Source organism: Misgurnus anguillicaudatus, chromosome 23 (assembly GCF_027580225.2).
Source record: "Misgurnus anguillicaudatus chromosome 23, ASM2758022v2, whole genome shotgun sequence".
NCBI lineage: Eukaryota > Metazoa > Chordata > Actinopteri > Cypriniformes > Cobitidae > Misgurnus > Misgurnus anguillicaudatus.
The window spans coordinates 33,644,031-33,661,654 of record NC_073359.2 but is presented as its reverse complement, the minus strand read 5'-3'; the positions used below and the strand labels follow the sequence as shown (position 1 = coordinate 33,661,654).

The window sequence follows — 17,624 nt, the reverse complement described above, 5'->3', positions numbered from 1 at the left end:
TAAACCAACTAAGCTTATTTGATATCGTAGACAATTCTCCTTCTTCAAGCAACAAACAAGTTGTAATTGCTAGAAGCAAAACCACTGTTGCAATGCTAAAAGAGCAGAGTCAGTTCTGTGAAGGTCAAGGGACAAAAGCATAACTAAGGAAACACTAATCACCATAGTGGTGACTTCAAAAGAATCTAAAACAAACAGAAACTGGAGATTTAAAGGGGTCATATGATGAAAATGTTAGCATTGTCACTTTGTAGGTTTGGGCGGAAGTGTGTCGTTTTGGGTGTGTTTTTTGGGGTGCGGATGAGCGGATGAGGTGCAAGCACTGATCACAATGATGGTGGTTTGTTGTAATTAAAACTCTATTGTGCTGTCAAGTCCAAAAATGTGTCTTTTGGGTGTGTTTTTTAAAATGCAAATGAGCGGATGAAGTGCAAACACTGATCACAATGATGGTGGTTTGTTGTAATTCAACTCAAATTGTGCTGTCAAGTCCTTCTTTTCTCTCTCTCTTTCTCTCTGCACTAAACGGCAGTGCAGTGGTTGGAGAGATCAGATTAAGGAGGCGGTTATTATTCCTAATAAGATATCCTTATTGACATCATAATGAAAGCCAAATTTCAATGACCTGTTTTTGCTCACACCTACAAAGTGGCAATGCTAACATTTTCATCATTATGACCCCTTTAATCGTTTCAATGTATATATAAATATATCTCCCAAGGGTTTATCCCTCCTAAGACTTTTTTTACTTCCCCGGCTGAGCCTGGGGTTTTTTTTCTCCTAGGGGGTTTTTCAACCCGGGGAGGCACCCAGCTAGAAATAAAAAGTTCTAAGAACGTTCCTGAAAGTTCCCAAAGGTTCCCAAAAACATTCTGCCAACATTAAAAGCGGCCAGTTTTTTTTAAGTTCTAGGAACGTTTCTGTTGTCTGAACGTTAGAGTAATGTTACATTTTACCATTTTTTAAACGTTCTGACAATGTCATGTTTTATTGTTCACACAATGTTTAAAACAACAGCTGTTTATTATATTGACTTGTTTGACTGTTATGTAAATGATAGAGAAACATTGCATTTTATTATTTTTATAAAACATTATTTCTGAATGTTCAGTAAATATATTGCTGTAGAAAACTCAATTCCACTTACTAGGTTTAGATGTTGATGTTTTGTTTCATTTTAAGTCACCCTTATTGTGATTCGTTGTTTGGTTTTAGTTGGTCTCTTGACACTTGACTTTTTGCCTACTAGTTTTTTCCTGGTTTGTGTTAACTTTGTGTTAATGCACCACATTTGTTATGAAAAGTTAATAGTGTTATTTTCTGTGGTTGTTGTACATAATGGTAAAGGATCATCACCTAATTCATTTACTAATCCAAAGTTTATTTTATGCCAATAATGTATATTAGATCAACTGTTTCACAGCAGTTTGTCATTAAAGGGGTCATATGATGAAAATGTCAGCATTGCCACCTTGTAGGTGTGAGCAAAAACACGTCATTGAAATTTGGCTTTCATTATGATGTCATAAGGATATCTTATTAGAATAATACCGCCTCCTTAATCTGAACTCTCCAACCACTGCACTGCCGTTTAGTGCAGAGAGAAAGAGAGAGAAAAGAACGACTTGACAGCACAATTGAGTTGAATTACAACAAACCACCATCATTGTGATCAGTGTTTGCACTTCATCCGCTCATTTGCATTTTAAAAAAACACACCCAAAACGACACATTTTTGCTCAAACCTACAAAGTGGCAATGCTAACATTTTCATCATATGAACCCTTTAAGGAGTTTTAGAAACTTTGGACAAAAAATATTCGCTGTATAGTTGGGATGCCCAAACATCAAGAATCAGACTATGAATCTCAATCATGGTTGACAATTAAAATTGTTAAAAAAAATCCTTATTTATCCATGCTGCAGTGCATGCTGGGAGTCCTGAATGAGATTTGTAATTTGTTAATACCCAGCATGCATTGCAGCATGAAGTTTGTCATTTGGTTGTCGCCATGGTTGAGATTCGTGGTCTGATTCTTGGTGTTTGTGCATCCCAGTTATACAGCAGATATTTTTTGTCCCAAAGTTTCTAAAACTCCCTTGATGACAAACTGCTGTGAAAGTGCTGGATCTCATTTACATTTTGACAGAAAATAAACTTTTGATTAGTAAATGAATTAGGTGATGATCTATACCATTATGTACCAACAACCACAGAATAACACTATTAACTTTGCATGTTCATAACAAATGTGGTGCATTAACACAAAAGTTAACACAACCAGGAAAAAACTAGGCAAGCAAAAAGTCAAGTGTCAAGAGTCCAACTAAAAACAAACACTAATCACAATAAGGGTGACTTAAAATGAAACAAAACATCTAAACCTAGTAAGTGAATTGTGTTTTCTACAGCAATATATTTACTGAACATTCAGAAATAATGTTTTATAAAATAAATAAAATGCAATGTTTCTCTATCATTTACATAACAATTAAACAAGTCAATATAATAAACAGTTGTTGTTTTAAACATTGTGTGAACATTAAAACATGACATTGTCATAACGTTTAAAAATGGTAAAATGTAACATTACTCTAACGTTCAGACAACAGAAACGTTCCTAGAACTTAAAAAAAACTGTCCGCTTTTAACGTTGGCAGAATGTTTTTGGGAACATTCGGGAACTTTCAGGGAACGTTCTTAGAACTTTTTATTTCTAGCTGGGCAGCCTTCTTGGGCTTAACTTAGCACCCTCTTCTTTACGTTACATTAGCAATATGCACGCTTATAATGTTGATTCATAGCCGCAGCAAATTTAGCTGCTTTTGCTATCATGTATTATGTTGTGCTATCTGTCGTTTTTCTATGCTTTCCACTGCTTCTATTACTGTAAAGCTGCTTTGAAACAATCACAAATTGTGAAAAGCGCTATATAAATAAAATTGAATTGAACTGAATACTACCAAATTGATGTTAATTGGAAAAACGGTCTGACAAGTTTGAAAAAGTAGGTCTATAAAAAGCTAAACATTTTGGAATAATTTTGATATACAATTTGTTCAGCTTGACACATAGAATCAGAGAGGGAAATAATAATAAAAAATATAAAAAGTTTATTACATTTAAATATCAATTTTCTGCAGCACTCAAAGCACTTTATATATGAAAGGGAGATTCTTCTCAACCACCCCCCCCCAAGGTTCTAAGAACGTTCCCTGAAAGTTCTTTGCGTTCCCAAAGACGTTCTGCCAACGTTGGAGGTGTCCAGTTTTCTTGACGTTCTAGGAACGTTTTTGTGTTGTCTCAACGTTGGAGGAATGTTGCATTTTGCCATTTTTGAACGTTGTGACAATGTCATGTTTCAATGTTCACACAATGTCCAAAACAACAACTGTTCATTATATTGACCCACATGATCGCCATGCAAATGATAGAGAAACACTGCATTTCATTATATTTATTTTCTATATTTATATTATTTTATTATATTTACTATGTATTAATTATATATTATATATCTATTATATATAAGTTTAGATGTTGATGTTTTGTTTCATTTTAAGTCATCATTATTGTGATTAGTGTTCGTTTTAGTTGGGCTCTTGAGCCCTGTCTTTTGCTTGCTAGTTTTCTCCTGGTTGTGTTAACTTCCTGCCAATACACCACATCTGTTATGAACATGTCAAGCTAGTAGTGCAATTCTGCGGTGTGGTGGTTGGCACATAATGGAAAAAAATCATCCCTAATTAATTTACTAATCAAAAGTTTATTTTCTGTCAATAATGTAAATGAGATCCAGCACTTTCACAGCAGTTTTATTATTAACCCTTTAGGCGCCAGAGGTTTTTTCCTAAAACATTTAATTTTGACATGTTACTTTCAAAAGGCTATATCTTAAACGTGATAAGAGATAGAGACTTTCTGTAAATTAGAGAAATATTAAGGATGAAACACTTTATGGAGGGAAATAAAAATTAATTAAATGTAATCATTAAATTTGCATATTATGACGTCATATGTGGCAGCCATCTTGAATTTTCATGAAAAGTCACATGTTTGAATGATAAAATGCAGCACTTCTTTCCCCCCAAAATGTCCCTCACCTTCTGTATGCTATATTGCACAATACTGAATGCTCAGGTAAATAGTAGGTAGTAAACAAACTGATCTGCGCGCCGATAGACTAACGTTATGCATAATGGCTCCTCTGCCCCGTGTAATGTAACTCCGCCTCTGCTCCTGCTACGAGCCGCATGGCCAGTAGTGATGGGCAGTCCGGCTCTTTGATTCGGCTCAAGCACTGGCTCTACATTTTAGTGATGGCAGTCCGGCTCTTTTCATAGATTCGGCTCTTCTGGCTCGGCTCCCTTAGAAGAGCCGGCTCCCCTGCATGCGTCTGAAGATTCGGCTCTGCTCGTTCGCTACAAAGAATCAGCTCTTAGAGCCGCTCGTTCGCGAACGACCCATCACTAATGGCCAGATCTTCCTCGCATGCGCCCCGAGTGGAGAGAATTTGCACAGCTTGGACTATTGCCTTTACTGTCGCCGTGATTGTGTGAGCGGGACGGAGCACTGGAAGTCGTCCGCTCCGCACCGACAGACTCCCAGGGCCCGTCGGGAAGACGCAGCTCGCTCTACATTGCTTGCACGGTAAAAAGACTGGACGCGCATATTACCTCCAGCCTCATTCCCCACACCTGTAACACGCCCGCTAACCCGATGAATTCTCCGACCCCGTGTAACATTCCCACCACTGACATTGGGCAAAGGATTCATCATGTGCTTGGTGTATAACTTAGCTACACTTTCACTTTGTCCAGCCGCACGATTGCAAAGCAGGGGCGCGTCTGAATCGTGGTCACTAAATGAATCACCAGCATCTTCTGAAGGCAGATATTCCCCTTCATAATCATTGTCAGCGAATATAAGACCCAATACTTCATTGCAGGTAAGCTTTTTTGATGCCATTATATGATCATGTATTGAAAAAACTCGCTGAGGTTATCGCTCTGATAAAATGACTCACTTGCACACTAGCTTTGCTGTTGCGCACTTCAATGCGCTCTTGCTCTAATAGTTTGTATAGAAGCATGATGTTTTTCTGAGTCGGGTATAAAGTATGACATGTCTGCCATCTAGTGGAGGGGGGGATGAACGAAATTTGACACCCTATGTGACAAAATCGGCAGTTACATTCAGTGATGCATCTTGTCGACAAAAGTCGACCATGGCGCCTAGAGGGTTAAGGAGTTTAAGGAACTTTTGTCAAAAAATATCTGCTACATAATTGGGATGCATAAACATCAAGAATCGGACTATGAATCTCAACCATGGTGACAAAGAAAATTGCATATATGCCGTCAAGAGAAGCTCAAGCCCACGTAAGCCAATCATCGGCAGCGCTGGTGGTGACGCGAACTGGTTCTTCATGTTGGAGGGAGGAGTTGTTGCAGTAGGTGATCGATGACGTCAAGTATCGCGAGTTGAGGAATCACACGTAGAGGTCTCTTGCGGTACTTTGACATCATCCGTCTGTCGGTTCTTGCAGCTCTGCATGAAGTCAAACACGCGTAAAATTGCTGACCTACAAGCACTCGTCTTTGCTCCTCAACATAATGGAGCAGCTGTATTTGCAAATACAAACACACGAAACGAGTTTGCACAAACATAAATGTGATCTTGGAAGCGTTCAGAGTAGCAGTCACATGTAAACATAGGTCGCACTTTTGACGTAGGTGCGAGCTCTGGCGCATACTCTGTGACGTTGCCTGCTTAAACATCCGTTTGTCTCAGTTTACATGCAACCGTGCAACCAAAGATTTTCAAGATCTCCACTCTGGCCAGAGTTTTTAGAAACAATCGGTTTCAGAGGCGAGTTCTCCGTTCACGTGTAAACGAGGGGCACAAACGAAGGTAAATCTCTCTGTTTTGAAAAATAACCATGTACGTGTAAACAGAGCCCAAGATAACAGGGAGCACACCTAGGACTTTCTGGGATTCTAATGACCACAGAGAGTCAGGATCTTGGTTTAAAGTCTCATCCGAAGGGTGCTTTTTGACAGTACAGGTGCTGGTCATATAATTAGAGTATCACGAATAAAGTTGATTTATTTCACTAATTCCGTTTAAAAAGTGAAACTTGTATATTATACTCATGCATTACATTACACACAGACTGATATATTTCAAATGTTTATTTATTTTACTTTTGATGATTATAACTTACAACTAAGGAAAATTCCAAATTCAGTATCTCAGAAAATTGGAATATTGTGAAAAGTTTTACTATTGAAGACACTGGGTGCCACACTATAATCGGATAATTAACTCAAAACACCTGCAAAGGCCTTTTAATGGTCTCTCAGTCTAGTTCTGTAGGCTACACAATCATAGGGAAGACTGCTTGACAGTTGTCCAAAAGACAACCATTGACACCTTGCACAAGGAGGGCAAGACACAAAAGGTCATTGCAAAAGAGGCTGGCTGTTCACAGAGCTCTGTGTCCAAGCATATTAATAGAGAGGCGAAGGGAAGGAAAAGATATGGTAGAAAAAAGGGTACAAGCAAAAGGGGTAACCGCACCCTGGAGAGGATTGTGAAACAAAACCCATTCAAAAATTTGGGGGAGATTCACAAAGAGTGAACTGGAGCTGGAGTCAGTGCTTCAAGAACCTCTACGCACAGACATATGCAAGACCTGGGTTTCAGCTGTTGCACAAGCTACACTTGAACAACGGACAGCGTCAGAAGCATCTCGTCTGGGCTAAAGACAAAAAGGACTGGACTGCTGCTGAGTGGTCCAAAGTTATGTTCTCTGATGAAAGTAAATTTTCTTGAGGTCAAGTGTAAAGTTTCCACAGTCAGTGATGGTTTGGTGTGCCATGTCATCTGCTGGTGTTGGTCCACTGTGTTTTCTGAGGTCCAAGGTCAACGCAGCCGTATACCAGAAAGTTTTAGAGCACTTCATGCTTCTTGCTGCTGACCAACTTTATGGAGATGAGATTTCATTTTCCCACAGGTCTTGGCACCTGCACACTACCTGCTTTAAGGACCATGGTATCCCTGTTCTTAACTGGCTAGCAACTCGCCTGACCTTAACTCCATAGAAAATCTATAGGGTGTTGTGAAGAGGAAGATGCGATATGACAGACCCAACAATGCAGAAAACCTGATGGCTACTATCAAAGCAACCTCAAAACACCTGAGCAGTGCCACAGACTGATCAACTCCATGACACGCTGCGTTACTGCAGTAATTCAGGCAAAAGGAGCCCCAAGTAAGTATTGAGTGCTGTACATGCTCATACTTTTCATGTTCATAGTTTTCAGTTGGCCCAGATTTCTAAAAATCCTTTCTTTCTATTGGTCTTAAGTGATATTCTAATTTTCTGGGACAATGAATTTGGGATTTTCCTTAGTTGTAAGTTATAATCATCAAAAGTAAAATAAATAAACATTTTAAATATATCAGTATGTGTGTAATGAATGAATATAACATACAAGTTTCACTTTTTAAATGGAATTAGTGAAATAAATCAACTTTTTGATAATATTCTAATTATATGACCAGCACCTGTATACACTCTAAAAATGACTGGGTTATTTTGACCCATAAGGGGTACATTTTGGACAGAACACATTGCTGGGTTAAAACTGACCCAAGGCTGGGTTGTTTTAACCCAACTGCTGGATTATTACACCCCATGGTTGCATAACAACAACCCAAAACTGGGTCAAAAATAACCCAGCCATTTTTAGAGTGTTGTGTACCTGTGACTATACTGGGGTGTTAAAACCCACACAGACCAAAGTGGTGAGCAACCCCTGCTGGCCCCACTAACACCTCAGGTGGTCTCCCATCCAATTACTGAACAGGCTCAACCTTACTTAGTCTCAGTGGGCATCCAGTCTTGGGCTACAGGGTGATATGGCTGCTGGTTATTCAAATAATTTTTATTGTATGGTTGTGGCGATATAAGCAAAATTAAACAACAGTTCTTTCTGGTTCTCAAATCTAATTGGCTAAGAGGCGTGCAATATTCTACTAATAACGGCACAGTAACCGTTTCACCTTTCGTATCATTCTGCCACCTAGTGAATGGAGGTCCTAAACAGGCTCATCTCTGAATGGAAAAACTGCAGACACACACAACCGCGCTGTTTTGAATCACTCTCCGTGTGTCTCATTAGTTCACTAGCTCGTAAATCAGTCTGTGAATCCCCAATCGGAAGTTATTATTCCATCAAAGATCAGCGCTCTTGGATGTTACGTTAAAGTTAATGGGAGTAATGTCTTGTCACATCGTGTGGACGATTACCCACTGAGCAAAGCGTCTTAAAAAGACGTCATTTCGACGTCCCATGAGGAGCCAGAATGAAAGTTTTTATGACGTCTTTTTATGACCTGTTCTGAACATCCAAGATTGATGTCAAGGGGACCTCCAAGCAAAGTAAAACTATTTAAAATGTGGCCATTTTAGACATTATATTTGTATATATAATCTTTATATATGAATAAATGTAAAAAAAAAATTGCTTATAGATAATTCCCAAATATACAAGTTCCACCTTAACTATCTGTGTCTGCAATCTTGCTCTCTCTCTCTCTCTCTCTCTCTCTCTCTCTCTCTCTCTCTCTCTCTCTCTCTCTCTCTCTCTCTATTGAAGTGAAGTGACGTGAACTTCACTCTTCCTCCTACGCTTGCTCTCGCTGGATAATTGTTACATGTACATTCTCTAAAACAATGTCATCACCATTACAAACAGTTGTTTTAAAAGCATGGTTTTGAAGTAGGACCATACTGACTAAACAAACCAAATTTACTTTATTTTTTTAATTTCTACGGCTCATTTTTGAGAATTTACAAGATTCTGATGTTTTATTGAACATGTTTTGTCACCATCATGGTGATCAGTGTTTCCTTTAGTTGGGTAGTTTGACTCTTCCTCTGTATATAGTAATGTGTGTGCTTGATGATGGTGTTTTTAAAACACGTTATTATTGCACAAAGTGTTTATTACCAATGCTTGTGGCTTCCCATTCATTACATTGATGGTCAGAAGTGGTGGTATAATATTACAGAACTAACAACACACATAAAACATTATACATTTTGTTTAAAGGTAAACTTCTGTCTCAGTTTTATTTGGAGCTGCAATAAACATACTTCAGTGCATACTGCTGCCTACTGTAACAAAACATGGAACCTCGTGGCTGTAATCAAAAATGTAAAGTCCAGAATTTTTTGACACAGATGCAGACATCAAGAATCAGCCCATGAATCACAATGATGGTGAGTTTTCTAAATGTTGCAATGCATTGCACCAGCGTATTATAAAACTCATGAGTCCGGAGAGTGTCACCACTGTTGTGATTCATGGGCTGATTCTTGATGTCTGCATATGTGACACTGAAATCTGGACTTTTAATTTTATATAAGCGCTTCCCAGTGGTGGTATGAACCTAAATAATAAGTTGGATGTGACACCTCAAATCAACTGAGAAATTAAGACAATACTACATGGTTTAACAAATTAATTTATAGACTTCACATATGTGGTATTACTCTTGGTAAACTTTGAATGAAGTTGTATGATCCACATGTGAGTTTTGTTTGTAACAAATTTTCTTTGCAACAAATAACATGCTTTTGCAAACACTCTTACAAAGACCAAACACTACTATGAAAAATCAAAGAGTCAAACTAACCAACTAAAGGAATCACTGATCGTCATTATGGTGACAAAAGAGTTTCAATAAAACGTCAGCATACACATCTCTGTTAATACATCTCTGTTAATTAAAGAGAGAGAGAGGAAAGAGAGAGAGACAGCATTTAAGGTGGAACTTTATCTATGAGCAGTGCTATGTTTTTGAACACTCATTCATATATAAAGATTACATTATTTTAACAGCTTAACAAAATATTCTACAAAAATACACGTGATGTTTATGTTTTTTGACTCAGAACTCATAGACCACATTTGTTTGAAATATTTTTGTTTTGATTTCCCGAACCCCTTTTGGACGTCTACGTGACGTCCAAGAGGGGTCATAGTCAGACGTCCAGATACTGTACCAGATCTGCACGTTGTATAGACATACAGATAAGGGCCTGGACCAACCGACCTAATATAGACATGATCTGCACGTCGAGCGGACGTCTCATGTTTGGTGGGTAACACTTGTAAAGAGGAATGTAAACACTCATTTTACAACACCGTGGAACTGCAGGTAAGCACCGCAGCTTTTAAATGTGGACATTGATCATTTATTCAATCGCGACATGACTATTAAAACATGTTATGAGATATCGCCACTGATATATTTATAAGCAGCATGCAAAAACATCTCTCTCACACTAAATATGAATAAGAAAACAAGTAATAGTTTGATCATGACACCAAATACTGCTGATTTGATCTCATTTTGCCGATCAAAAACAAACAAGGCCAACATGAGAGCCAGGGAATCCCTGTCAGAGATGTAGCCCAGAGAGGGCGGTGGTCAGCGGGGCGAGTGAACACTGACGTCCGCTCATGCTTTGGTTCTCATTCGTACCGAATCTCACTAAGCAAACGTTCAAACAGGCGCTATCTTTACTAATCGACTGCAGATTTAAATATAATACAGATACATTCTCGACCGAACTAATCTTAAAACTACACTTTGTGACCAAGAAATTGTAATATTTAAAAACTGTGAATCCGTCCATTAAGTTAATATGAGATTCAAAGCAGCCGAAAGTGTTACCTGTCATTCTGGCCGCCCTCAAATCCGTGGCGGAAGTAGTAGTTCTCAAACAAAGAGGCTTTTAAAATTACTCCATTGTTGTTTTCTAGTTTTCGTTTTTCAAACGTGTGCCGTCCAACTGTTGTATAAAAGCAATATCGCTCTCGGAGTCGTGTGATATAGCTCTATATCATCACGGCTGTGATTGCCTCTGGCCTTATCACAGCCGCGATGATATAGAGCTATATCACACTCCTACTCGAGCGATATTGCTTAATTGTAAAAGCAGTTATAGTCAGTCTCATATCTCATTAGGGTGTGTATGTGCACCTGAGTAGTAAGGGATATCTGGGACCATCTGGCAAAATGTGGCTCTAGGACTTATGGTTTTGGCAAGCCAGATAAGAAAAAAATCAGTACCTTCGGTGCTTCTCAAAATTGTGGCAACCAAAGGCCACAATGTCACAACATTTTATTAAAGATATAATTTATCTTTAATTATTTAATTCTGTGCAATGCAACTTAAGACTGTCAGGTATAGCAGAACACGAACCCAATTGCAGACAGTGGTAGAAAACACTTGAATTTATTAAACAAAACAGAAAAACAAAACCCACAAGGGGGCAAAAAGAAACACAAGCAAGATCAACACTACACTGAATAAACTAAACTAGACTCAAAAACAACACACAGAACACTAACTACAAATATACAAGAACTTGACTAGAAATTTCAACCGACAAAGTACTCACAGGAAAATTGACAATGGACAAGCAACGAACACCAAACACACTGACATTAAATAGGAGAACTAATGAGGGGAACAGGTGAAAATAATAGAGGAAATCACACAGAGCAGGAACACCTGTGAACCTGTGAAACAAACACAAAAACACAGGACAACCAAAGCACTAACAAGACAAAACACATAAATATATTTTTATATATACAAACACATAAATATATAAATATATATACACACACACACACACACACAAGAAAACAGTACACTAAATAAACAAGACATAAAAACAAAGACTAGAAAATGCAAGGGAGCGGGGAAAAATGACGACACGCAATGACAAGAGAAAACAAGCGAGCGGGGAAAAGTCACAAGACACGGGAAAAACGTGGTCTAATGAGACAACACTAAATCCACGTTCTCCCACACAAAACATTGTACTGTCAGAACCCTGCCACACTAGACTAGATATAATAACCAAACAGGACTCCGGCAGGGTCCTAACAAAGACACATAAGCTGTTTGGTAGAGGTCTTCACAGGTCCACTTAGATCCGAAAACCCGAGGTCCGACCCGAGACCCGATCGGGTCTAAAAGTTTCACATGTGCCTCGGACACGGGTCGGGTACAATAATAGTGGCATCGGGTCTCGGGTAATTTAAAAATGAATGTGTTTTTTCCGAACGGACCCGAGAAGACCCGAACTCTCTCGCCTGTGTGCGTCAATGTCCTTTTCAAACCTCTCATTTGTTTGACACATTGTGTGGTTGTTGGAAGGTTCATTTTCGTTGAGACAAACATGTCAGTCAATTATAAATGTACATTTTAGCGGTTACGTTGGTGTCGTCGTCAGATAAAAAAGTAAAACGAATGGAGCAGCTCGCCAAATTGGTTGCAAGGCCACCGGAGTTTCTTTCTGTCTGACTGCTGCGCGTGGGTCTGCAGAATGCACACACGTCAGTGCCGTTTACATTCGGTTCTAGTCGGGTTAAAAAAATGTTCACTAGTTCGGGTCGGACTCGGGTCTAATTTTCTCGGGTTTGTCTCGGGTCGGGTCTTTCTTTAAAAAAAAAATATTTATGCACGTCGGGTTCGGGTATGAAGTGATTCGGGTCATTTCGGGTCGGGTACATTTCTTTTTCTTTGGACCCGAGAAGACCTCTACTGTTAGGCAAATAAGTTGATGTTCCAACTTTATTTATGTTTTGGGTTTATATTCTATCAATTTTTTTTGGGGGGGGCACAAAGTGATTGTCATGACCAGATCTCTCTACTTCTTGTCTTATCCGAGTTTGAGAGAGATTAGGTTGTGACAGTACGTGTCTGCCCTGAGAGAGTTGTGTGACAGGCCTTTCCGCGGTCCACGTTTCTCTCAGGGTTCATGAATTGTTTCCCGATCCCTTATGTTTGATTAAGCTACAGGTGTATGTTGTTTGTACTCCCTATTTAATACCCTTCTGTCCTGTCCTCCGTGCGTTGGTATTCTTCTGTGTTCCCAGATAAGTCTCTAGTGTTGTCCTGTTCCTGGTCTTGTGTATGTTTAGGTAGTTTAATGTTTCCAGTGTTTATGTTAGTCAGTTTAGTTCTCGTGTTTGTTATGGTATGTTTTACCCCCTCGTGGGTGTTTTTGTTCTGAGTGTCTGTGTATATTAAAGTATTCTTTATTTTTAAGTCTGCGTTTGGGTTTTCCTGTCCTCCTCGTGTTCCAGCCGTGACAGAATACCAACGCCAAATTATAACCCAGCGGACTATGGACCTCAACCCCAACATCGATTATGAGGCGTTTAGAGGGACTAGACTGGTTCGACGCGGGGGAAGCAATGCGTGGAGAGGTGCCACGGCCAGAGGGGCATTCCAGGGAGGAAGGACCTCTTTTTAAGCCCCTCTGGCAACCATCCCCGAGCGTCGGCGAGTGGGAGTATTTTCTTCAGACAGGCCATTCTCATCTCTGCCACCGGTGACCTGTCCACCCGACAGTCTCAGGGGGAAACGTGAGAGACATGCCTCCTGGGACTCGGCGTCGGGTGGTTCATCTACGGAGTTGGGTGGTCCGGCCGTGCTGTCTCCCACTCCTCCGGCGCTTTCCGCTGCTCGTCCCAGACGGAAGACGAGGAGGAAGAACACCTCTCCCGTGCAACCTATACCATCTACTTCCTCCAAGTCTCCAGAGTCGCCGGCGCGTCCTGAGTCGCCGGCGCGTCCTGAGTCGCCGGCGCGTCCTGAGTCGCCGGCGCGTCCTGAGTCGCCGGCGCGTCCTGAGTCGCCGGCGCGTCCTGAGTCGCCGGCGCGTCCTGAGTCGCCGGCGCGTCCTATGGATGTGGAGGAATCCGCCTTTTCCGGCGGATTGGAACCGCCTGGTCCATCTCAGTCCTCGTTTCCTGTGTCCCCTATGCTCCCTGTTCCTGAGTCCCCTGTGCTTCCTGTGCCCCCTGTGTTCCCACGTCAGCCCCCTCCCGTTGTTGTGAACTCTGGTTCTTCCCCCCGGACTTCTCCATTTGTCACCAATACCACCAAAAAGACTCATAAGACTGTAAGGACACAAACTGAGTTTCATAATACAAACTTTACTGTTACTCCCCCTCCTCTTCCATGTATTTTGTTTTTGATAACCCATCCCAACCCTGTGATTATGTTGTCAGGTCTACCATTGGTTTTGGTTTCTTTGTTTTCCTGGTTTTTGTCTCATTTTAGGTCCTGTGTTTAGTGTCTCCTCCTGAGGGCGTCTAGTATCCGCCCTTAGGGGGAGGGTACTGTCATGACCGGATCTCTCTACTTCTTGTCTTATCCGAGTTTGAGAGAGATTAGGTTGTGACAGTACGTGTCTGCCCTGAGAGAGTTGTGTGACAGGCCTTTCCACGGTCCACGTTTCTCTCAGGGTTCGTGAATTGTTTCCCAATCCCTTATGTTTGATTAAGCTACAGGTGTATGTTGTTTGTACTCCCTATTTAATACCCTTCTGTCCTGTCCTCCGTGCGTTGGTATTCTTCTGTGTTCCCAGATAAGTCTCTAGTGTTATCCTGTTCCTGGTCTTGTGTATGTTTAGGTAGTTTAATGTTTCCAGTGTTTATGTTAGTCAGTTTAGTTCTCGTGTTTGTTATGGTATGTTTTACCCCTTCGTGGGTGTTTTTGTTCTGAGTGTCTGTGTATATTAAAGTATTCTTTATTTTTAAGTCTGCGTTTGGGTTTTCCTGTCCTCCTCGTGTTCCAGCTGTGACAGTGATGTACTCTAAACAAGATTCTGACAGTGGATTTAAACCACTTTTAGATATTTTTATATTCAGATTTGTTGAGTAAGCTATATCATTTCAGCTGTGTCGGTTTTTGTCTGACAGCTAGATAGCGCCAGAGCATTATTTTCAAAAAGCAATTATTTGTCTGTTCCTACTGCCAGTGCAATCTGCATAAAATTGGAGGAATATAATTAAATGTTACATATAAAAATGTTTATAGTTTAAAATAAATATTATTTTAAATATTGATTAGATTGTGGTCCCTAACTGTCTAGCAATGTGTGTTTATAAGTAAACTAAAACAAACGTTTGTCTTTATAAAAGTTTGCATTTCATAAAGTTTATTGAGTAGGCTCGCATGCTTTTCGGTTGGGGGGCTCCCCTTTTGCACCTGCACTCACTCTTGTATTAAATAAATATTAATATGATTGTAAAGTAAAATAACGTTTACGGGGCAGTCTCCCGGAAAGGGATTAGACTAGTCCTAGTCTAAAATAAATGTAAGAGCTGTCCAAACTGAAAACAATTTGCAATGCCATATCTTAAAATATACCAGTGCGCTTTGTTTTGCTTCAAAATGCACACAAGTAATGTATTTAGTAAGGCATGTTTGTTAAAACTAGTTATATTTCCTAATTAAACTAAGGCCTAGTCCTATCTTAAACTTCCTGTAACCACCCCTATAATCTTTAAATATAATTTCTTGGCATTTTTTTATGTGCCCCTCTGGTAAAACAGTGGCCCCTCCTTGGCCCCCCTAGTGAAATTTGTCTAGAACCGCCACTGGAGATTAGTGTCCAGTAATATCCATATGACATTGATACAAGTAGCTGTATAACTTAAAGTCACTTTCTGGCTGTGTGTCCATCAAAGTATTTTTTCCTAAGGCCCGCTTTTCATTTGTTTACAATGAGATTTTAAAAAGGTGTTGGTTTTTAAAAACACTAGCAGGGGACCAGGCGCTGGGTGTTTATTTGAAGTATTGATCATTTGCTTTGGGACCCCGTAATTGTTCATCATTTGAGTAAAACTTTGCACTCATGAATTTAAATTTTAATTTAGCCGTTTAATCACAGTTGAGGAAGGGCAGGACAAACTCCACACCGACTCCTAGAGTGGATGTATTAAAAACAACACACTAAATGCATTGTCCCAGAATACATACATCGCTGTGTTAATATTGGAACAACACATTGTGTGTTACTTTTATCACAACTTGTGTTTTATTTTTTACACAAAATCAGTATAAAATGACACATAATGTGTTAAAATTACACATAATGCTCTTACTATCTAGCTGGCCTCCATTACGCATAAAACACTTTGATAGCCACGTAAATTTCTACACTATAAAAAATGATATCATATCAACATATATTTTATGTTACTTTACCTTAACAAATTAATTTAACAATTTAAACTTTTTTAATAAAATGTAAAAAGTAGGTTGAATTGACTTGCATAATTTAGTTGTTCAAACTTCATGCTTTTTTACTATGTACATTTACATGCTGAGGCCACCGAAGAATGTCACCGAAAATGGTGAACAGATGAAGATGTTAAGCAAAGATGGATGGCGAGGTGCAAAGGATGAATGTTGTCCGGTGAGTGAAGGCAGATAACGGGAAACATTACAACAGGGCTATAGTATGACATATATGTCACACATAAACAAGGAAAATTGGTCGGACCCAGTGAAAGACTACTGACAAATTATTGTTTTCAGTTGACAAATCTGTGAGTTGCAAATGGTTGAGAACCCCTGAATTAATCTATTGCAGTAGCATCGTGTGTAAAAAGCTTCAGTTTATTGTGTTTGAGGCATGCATCAGGGTATAGCAACTAGAACAATTGCCAAGTCCATATTACATTAATCAGGAGTAAAACACCTTTTAGAAACTCATTTTACAATAGATATAGTAGGAGTTACAGGCAGAAAAAAGATCTTAGTGCTTTACTGTATCTGTTTATCTAAAGGATGAGACACAGACTTTGAGTTCAGTGAACCAGCGAAGGAGAAAGAATGACTGACAGTATATGCTTGTAAATGCTTGACCCCCAAAGCATGGTTTGTTTGACTAGTGTAATGGCTTTGTAATATGCCTAGATGTGTTTTTTTGCAGCCTGGCATGGTTGCAGAGGTTGGCTTGGGCACAGAATGCACAGTATGAGTGCAAATCGTGCCAATCTCAATCATGGTGACAATTAAATGAAAAACTTCATGCTGCAATGCATGCTGGGTTTTAACAAATTACAAATCTCATTCAGGACTCCCAGCATGCACTGCAGCATGGATAAATAAGGATTTTTTTAACAATTTTAATTGTCACCATAGTTGAGATTCATAGTCTGATTCTTGATGTTTGGGCATCCCAACTATACAGCGGATATTTTTTGTCCAAAGTTTCTGAAACTCCTTAATGACAAACTGCTGTGAAAGAGCTGGATCCAATACACACCATTGGCAGAAAATAAACTTTTGATTAGTAAATGAATTAGGTGATGATCTTTTCCATTATGTACCAACAACCACAGAAACACACCAACAACCCCCCACAACAAATGTGGTGCACCACCACAAAGTCAACACAACCAGGAAAAAACCAGCAGGCAAAAAGCCAAGTGTCAAGAGACCAACCAAAACAAACACAAATCACAACAAGGGTGACCCAAAACGAAACAAAACATCAACATCCAAACCCAGCAAGTGAATTGAGCCCTCCACAGCAATACACCCACTGAACATTCAGAAACAATGTTTTCCAAAATAACAAAATGCAATCATTCTCCATCATCCACACAACAACCAAACAAGTCAATACAACAAACAGCCGTTGTTCCAAACATTGTGTAAACACCAAAACATGACATTGTCATAACATTTAAAAATGGTAAAATGTAACATTACTCTAACGTTCAG

At 39.5% G+C, this 17,624-nt stretch overlaps 1 protein-coding gene and 1 long non-coding RNA gene across 2 annotated transcripts in view; one reads left to right on the top strand and one right to left on the bottom strand.

The window, feature by feature from the left end:
• The window catches only part of LOC141359324 (uncharacterized), a 564,790-nt gene that overhangs the window by 176,812 nt on the left and 370,354 nt on the right, over nucleotides 1-17,624 (bottom strand). The gene's annotated exons all lie outside the window — the stretch shown is intronic.
• LOC129441457 (uncharacterized) overlaps nucleotides 1-17,624 on the top strand; it is a 116,031-nt gene that overhangs the window by 52,559 nt on the left and 45,848 nt on the right. The window lies entirely within an intron of this gene.